Raw genomic sequence first — 8,152 nt, forward strand, 5'->3', positions numbered from 1 at the left:
AGGTCCAACTCCGTCCCTGGGAGTAAGGGCGCCTATTCCTTCTTGGCATTGTTGCCAAAATAGTCGCCTTAGTCGTCTATGTGTTTATTTCATATTTTGTAATGATTCAACCATGATCGCCTTTTATTTTGTTAACCTCCTTTTTCGAAAAAGACGTGTGTGCGCTTCTGTACTGTACTGTGTTATTTGATGCTGGGAGTTTGTTCGCCACACTGTGGCACTTATCATTTGGGAATAAATAAAAAAATTAACAGTAGAAATAATACTCGTTGCAAGCAAATTCGAAATCCACACAGCACGATCACAAACTTTGACCAAGCAACACTAGATCCATGCATGTAACTAAAACGAACCACTAGGCGGGCACGGTAAAATTGAAGTTGCTGCAAAAGAGCCCCCTCCCGTTGATCTGCCCGGTGAAGGCCATGGTCTGCTTCTCCTCGTTGAACACCACCAGGTTCTCCTCCATCTGCAACCCTCCGAGCACCACCGCTGGCGCCGCACCGCCGCCATACCCGGCCTTGTCTCCCTCCTTCATCTCCACGAAACCGAAGCACGCCGTGGGGCGTCCGATCACCAGCGCCATGGAGTTGATGCCCTGCACCGCCCAGCCCGAGCCGCCCTCCAGCCCAAAGCCGACCGTCGGCACGAAGTAGCCGAACCGCGTCAGTGACAGCCTCGAAGAGTTGTAGCACAGCTCGAACGGCGACCCGGCCGGGGAGGGGACCCTCGCACCGGCGGTTATCGCACCCTCGCGTTCCATGGCCCGGTCGAACGCGTCGATGAGCGGGCGGTACACGTCGTGGCGCACCTGCGCGTACGGGGTCGTCGTGGAGAAGCCGATGGTGAGCGGTGCGTACGTGTCCAGCGGCACCTGCGCTCCGTCAACGAAGACGCCCCTGCTGGCCGAGACGTAGTAGCCGGGGGAATCCCCGTGCTTGCGGAGCGGGGTGTCGCCGCCCAGCATGTCCGTGATGGACCGCCCGTTCGCCGCGAAGAGCGGGCCCCCGCCGAAGATGGCGACGCCGCCACGGCCGCGGCTCCCGAGGCAGAGTGCGAACGAGTTAGCGACGCCCTGCGTGCGCGCGGCCTGAGCGGGGAACGCGAGGCCTGAGCGCGCGAGCCCCGCGACGCCGACAGCCCCCGCCGGCAGCCCCGCTAACAGGGAGTCCGGCGCGCAAGACGCCACGGCGGTGAACGATACCGGGCCCAACGGGTTCCTGCCGTCGGTGGCGTTGGCGGAGAGCGCCACGCGGGTCATGTCCCCCGACGCGGTGTCCCCGGAGACGGGGTTGTGCGGGTGTGCGGTGCACTTGCAGCGATAAGGGTTGTCGGCGTCCGGCATGCCGTAGCCGGTGTGCGGGCAGTTGGGCGGGTGGAAGCGGTGCGCGCGCATGCAGTCGATGTCGTTGCACTCGAGCGTGTCGTGGGAGGCGCCGCCGTCGCAGGTGGACCAGACGATGGGGCCGGAGAGGTCGAGGACCAGCGGGCTGCCGGACATGACGGGGATGGTGTAGAGGGAGGTGGCCGCGTCCCTTGTGACGGCCGTCACCAGCGGCCTGCCGCCGCCGTCGCCCGCCACCGTGCACGCCAGGATACACAGCGAGACGGCGATGAGGAGGAGGTCTTTTGGTTGCCACATTTTGAAATTTGGACAGGCCAGTGCTGTGGTCGATCGAGATGCCATTGCTAGCTCGTTATATATGGCGCGCGGAGCACGGGAGACTAGATGGGTAGAAGGTGGCGTACATGAGATGGTGTTTGCTGGTTTTCTAAGTTATTCGGTGGAAGAGGAAGAGGAGCGTGCCGGGATTCTCGTTGACGGCAGCCTCACGACGGAGCCATGAGCGAGAGTGATGAGTCAACGAATATATCCACTAGTTTACTGCCCTGGGTGGCGTAAATGGCGGATCTAGCTTGCTGCATGCTATCGCGATTGTTAGTCAAAGGGTTGATCGATCTATAGAAGAAAGTCTGCTTGGATCCAGATCTCTCCTCGAAAAGCAACAAAGAGAAGCTCTCGCGCGTGGTTTCGTGTGGAATTCGCGTTCACGTTCTTGTTCTCCAAGTGGATGTGCTCGTAGCTCAAGTTGTCGCCGAACGCAAGTACACGACCGAGCTGGAGAGGATGCTAGTTTCATGGAGTAGGAGAAGGATGAGATGGAGGAAGAAGAAGCAGTGCGCGCGGGGTGTGTCACTAGTGCAGAACCGGGCAATAGCACCGGTTCGTAAGGCCCTTTAGTCCCGGTTCGGTAATCGGCACTAAACTGTGGGCACTAAAGGTCCCTCGTTTAGTACCGGTTCAGCACGAACCGGTGCTAAAGGGCAACCATGTGCCACGAGCCAGCTCCGGGGGCAGGGAGCCCTTTAGTACCGGTTGATGACACCAACCGGTATTAAAAGGTTAGGGGGTTTTGAGTTTATGATTTCTTTTTTATTTAATTTTGTGTTTTCCATTTAATTCTTCTTCGTTTGCTGGTATTTTACGATACTACATATTGTACACGTTATGCATATATATAAATAGAATTTCTAGTAGAATCGATCATATATATATATATAGGGCAAATGTTTCCTACAAGCAGTGGTAGTTACCACCACTTGCGTTTTGTATGTTGTATGTAGTATCTATCAAAACCGAGTATATACGTGTAGTATGTAGTATATAACAATGATTAGTTAGTATATATACTAATTTTTAGGTAGTATGTACCATATTTTGAGTAAGTTTTTTTTACGAACAAATATGTACGTATTTCACAAATATTACAAAAACTATGGGCTCATATGCAATTTTTTCATGTAGCTTGCTTTGAAATATCTTAGATATAATATATGAACATATTTAAAATAATAAAATAGTATATATATAGTACCACATGGTAGTATGCGAGATATGTGGGGTAACTACCATTAGGTGGTAGGATGGATTTTCACTATATATATATATATATATATATATATATATATATATATACATACAATTAGCTAGCTATATACATTTTCTCCTAATTGGTGCCTTCGGAGCCAGTGGCATTAGCCTAATTGGTGCCTTCGGAGCACGATAACAATTGGAAGTGGTTCATGGGGGCGGTAGCGGGTAAAAGTATTCTCATTTGAGATCTATGACCTGGTCGAGCAAAAATCCTGCTATTTTCTCTTGAATTGCTTCTATGCGGTCCTCTGGTAGGAGCTTCTCCCGCACCTATTTGAACTGTTAAGAAGGAGATCAATATGCATGTGTATTAGTTGTGTGACTAGATATCGATATTGGTGTAAAAAATTATGAATAGTATTCTGACAAACGTACTCACTCCTGTCTTTGAGATCTGCTCCTTTCGGATGCCATCATGCGAATGTTCTCGAAAACGTAGTATGCACACAGATTATTCCCCGGCGCCTGCTTCAGGGCCTTTACGATAATGGAATTTGATCAGATAATAATTAATCAAGCATGATAATTAAAGAGATGGCAGCTAGCTAGTACTACTTAATTACTTACCATGGGTCGATACCATTTCAGATTTCGTTTTCATTGGCCTGGAGTGACGCTGATGAACTTTGGCCAAGCTCTGCCCGCCGACAAAGAAAATAAATAAATGAGTTATTAAATATTTGTTATCAGAAAATGACGAACTAATTAAATAGGCCGAGATATAGTTAATAATGATTGAAATTACCTGTTGACTATCCCCTGCACGATGGTGTAGTCAGTTGGTTTTTTAAGCAGTGAGTCTAGTACTTTAACTGTTCTTTCATCAACTTTAATGATTAACAAGATCCAGAGAAATCTGCATGCACACCCGTTTGCATGTCTTAATTAAGCGGGCATATTTAAGCAAAAACATGTAGCTAGCTAGTAGGCAAAAATAGAATTTATAGTACAAGATAATGTGACTCACTCGAAGTTGTAAGGAAGTAGTATATCTTCATTGTATTTAAGGCGCTTGAAGAACTCTAGCATGCTTTCCTCTACACTTTTTTCGTAATATGGATCTAATTTCCATGTGTATTCATTAATGGTATTTGGGTCAACGAACCCAATGCCATAGCGTCCACCTTTTCTCATTTCATAAATCTTCATCCTGCATAATACCACAAAAAAGAATATAGTGAGGATAATTACAGGTAATGATTAATCAAAATGATCACTACAGCTAGCTTGAGACTTAAAATACAGAAAGAAATCACTTACAGACAATAACAACTAACGATAGATTTGTCGAGTGCGTCTTGATTGTATAACTGAAATAGTTCTGAATACTCAATGGACACAACTTTCTCATGGTAGTAATGATCCTTCTTGACATTCACCATGAGGGACTCTCGATTGGAAATCTTGGTAATGTCCATGTACCATTGATGCAATTCATACATTCTCGTTGGGAGCTTCTTGACCTCGTCTGGCTCGACCAAAGGTTGGCCCCGGACATATTTCCATTTTATTTCCAACTCTCTAGTCGGAGACATGGGCTCGATATCGAGGAGTTGTCCAACAGTGATCTTGAGCATTTCAGCCTGCTCAATATGCTACTCGGTTATTACCACATCGCCCAGCTCGGGAACATAAACGGTTTGACCACAATAATATTGAGCGTGCCTACTCTCATGTGTTGTTGGCACAACAAGCGGGGGGATTGATTGCGCCGCCTGTTCTCCCAGCTGGGGAACGGTTTTACCGCATGTTTTGCCAGCTGATTTTCTCGACCTCGAGCTCGCCTCTTTCTGTAGACGTGCTCGATTTAACTTCCTGAGGCGGCGCTCATAGTCTGTGTCAACAGGCTTGGGAGCTGGTGCGCTAGCCATACGAATGAAGTGGTCAATCTTTTCCTCAGGCACTTTCTCCCTTGGCGGCGGTGGCGGCTTCGGTGCAAAATGGGCTTCCACCTCGGCCTTCGATATGGCTGCGTTTTCCTCCTCGGACTTGTCGTAAGGCCTCTGCAGAAGAGGCGCGAGGCTGCTTGGACCATATTGAAATCGCTTGCCTCCGCTTGTACCTCCAGTACTACCTCGACTTGTACCGCTACGCACCATAGCTGAGGAGGCTCTCTTCCGTGATTGCTGAGGCGGCGAAGACGGCTGACGTGGCTGAGTTGGAGGAGGAGGAGTGGCCTGAAGCTGTGCCGGATTTGGAGGAGGAGTGGCCTGACGCTTTGCCAGACTGGAGGAGGAGGAGTGGCCTGAAGTTGTGCCGGACTTGGAGGAGGAGTGGTCTGACGCATTGGTGGACTTGGAGGAGCGGGAGTCTGCTGACTCGGTGGCGGACTTCGACCAGGAGTCGGATGACGCGGTGTTGGTGGCCTTCGAAAGATGATGCAATCCTTTCTCCATAGGATGATACGATGGTTGGCCTCTCCCAGTGTGTGCTCCTCGTCACCTCCAGGAATGTCAAGCTCTAGCTCCGAATATTGGTCCACCACATCATCAACCAAGACACGAGCATAGCCCGCTGGAATCGGGTTGCAATGGAAGGTTGCCTCGGGGGGATTTGTAAAAGCAACGGCGTCTGCCACGTTCATGGATATGTTCTTCGTTTTGAAGTGTAGCTCGCAGTTAGTGTTCTCCATGATGTCATCCACTAGGTAGCTATCCAGCAATGCGTCGCCCGGGGCGTAACCCACGCTGCTTCTCGGCATGGATGGGATAGTGTTATCCAATGTTGGATCATCCGCTAGCTGCTGCAGCTGCTGAGACCCCCTTTGCTGGCTAAGTGAGTCGATCTGCTCCTCCTGCCGCTGGAATTTGACTGCCAAGTCCGCGTGCGCTGATTCTAGGCCTTGAAGGCGTTCATAGTCCAGCTTCCTCTGCTCCTCCTCCATCTTCCTCTTCTTCTCCTCCGCAATCTTCTTTCTCGCACGGGTTCTGTAGTCGGCGTTCCAGTCCAAAAACCCCTCATACCACGGAATAGCACCCTTGCCTCGTGTTCTTCCCGGGTGTTCAGGATTTCCTAGGGCACGCGTAAGCTCGTCGTTCTCTCTGTTCAGCTCGAACACCCCCGATCGAGCCTCTTCTATTGCAACAAGTAGCTTATCTTCGGCTCCGTCCAGACATGCCTTCTTCGAAACTTTGCCTGTCTTGGGGTCCAACTCCCCCCATGCGCATAGAACCAAGTCCTGCACCTGGGGAGCCAGCTCAATGTTTCTGGAGTGACACCTGCATCCTCCATCTCTTTCTCAGACTTATCCCACTTAGGCATTCCCACCGCATAGCCACCTGGCCCCAGCTTATGGAACTTATCCTTTTCTGCGGCATTGTCCTTGTTTATTGTCGACCGTTCCTTAGATAATTCCGAATCCTTGAATTTCACGAAATCGTCCCAATGAGCACTTTGCTTCTCTAGTGTTCCCTCGAATACTGGAGTCTTCCTTCCTCCCTTGACGTACTTGTCCCATTCATGATTCTTGTGGTTGTTGAATGCAACCGCCATCTTCCTAAGAGCAGCGTCCTTAACTTTCTCCACATCTGCATCTGTGAAATGATCTGGTAGGGTGAAATGTTCCATGAGCGTTTCCCAAAGCAGAAGTTTTTGTCTGTCGTTGACAAAAGTAACTCCTGGACGTGGCTTTGCTGGCTCTCTCCATTCTTGAAGGGAGATCGGGAGTTGGTCCTTCACAAGAACTCCGCACTGACGAATGAACTTGTCCGTAATCTTCTTAGGCACTAATGGTTCGCCATTAGATTTGATGGCCTCGATATTGTACTTTACGCCCTCCTTCAACTTTTTGTTCGGGCCTCGTTTCCTATTGCCGGAAGATTTGCTCGATCCGGATGGCTGAAAGAAGAAAGATCGATTCGTTAATATATCTTCAAGTCATTTAGAACATGTGATAATCACCATATGCCTGCTTATATAAATATATATACCTCGCCGGTCTTTGTTGTTTCAAGATCAAAATTTTCTTCGTCATGTTCATAGTTCATGACTTCATTAATTCGGTCGTCGCGATCGAATATCATATCACCCTCCCCGTTGTTGTTTAGATATTCGGAGCCGTCATAATATTCTTCATTCTGATCATCATATGGCCCGCGAGGATTGCGTATGATATTGAACAGGGCCTCTTCTCCCTCTCTGTCGGTATTGTCCGCCATAGGTTTTATTTAACTAATCCAAAAGAAATATATTCAAATTATAATGCATGGATGCAATCAATTAATAAGGAAAAACTGAATCAGTCATAGTACATAATAAGCATCATCGAATATAATCTCGAATACGTCGTCTTGAATAATAGATATAATCTCGAATACATCGTCTCGAATAAATCATCTTGAATATTATATATCGAATACATCACTAGCTAGCTAGCTAGCTAATAAAGATCGAATACTAGAGAGTAATCTAGGCGGTGGACAACCAAAGTGAAGGAACCATCACTGGATCATAGCTCGGGTGATCTCCCCAAAGAACCTGCCAGGTATTGGAGAACCTGACGTCCATAGCAGCCATGTAGCGATGGACGTGCTCGTCCTCCTCCCTGACACGGCGACGTACCACCTCCGGCGGGGCCGACTCCCTCCGCACCGAAAGTGGCCCACGCGAACGCCACCAAAGGAGATCGGGGTCGACGACGGGACATGGGGCCGGGTTCCTCACCAAGCGTCGCGCCCCTGAAGGTAGCACCTCCCAGTGCCAGCCCGGCAGAGCCCAGTCCCGGACATGGGTCCTTTGAAGCAGGACGTCGTCGCGAATGGGTCGACGGCGAGGATGCGGGCCGGGCATCGTCGATAACAAATACTATATGCCGCAAAAGTAAAGTAACATTTTTTAAATGATGGATTGTGATTTCATATATGCAAATTCTAAATTTTATAACTAAAACTAACATTTCTAATATTTCTATAACTAAAACTAACATTTCTAATATTTCTATAACTAAAAAACATTTCTATATAACTAACATTTCTAATATTTCTATAACTAAAAAACATTTCTATATAACTAACATTTCTATATAACTAACATTTCTAATATTTTTATATAACTAACATTTCTAATATTTCTATAACTAAAAAACATTTCTATATAACTAACATTTTTAATAATTCTATAACTAAAAAACAGAAAGATTGCTAACATTTCTATAACAGTGTGTGTGTGTGTGTGTGGTACATGGCGGCCGGGGCAGGAGCTCACCGGCGAGGCGCGACG

The 8,152-nt window shown here is 48.1% G+C and overlaps 1 pseudogene; it reads right to left on the bottom strand.

The window, feature by feature from the left end:
• Positions 1-247: 247 nt before the first annotated feature.
• On the bottom strand, positions 248-1,723 carry LOC125549206 (chitinase CLP pseudogene; annotated as a pseudogene).
• Positions 1,724-8,152: the final 6,429 nt, after the last annotated feature.

Source organism: Triticum urartu, chromosome 3A (genome assembly GCF_056163025.1).
Source record: "Triticum urartu cultivar PI428250 chromosome 3A, HENAU_Tu73, whole genome shotgun sequence".
Lineage (NCBI taxonomy): Eukaryota > Viridiplantae > Streptophyta > Magnoliopsida > Poales > Poaceae > Triticum > Triticum urartu.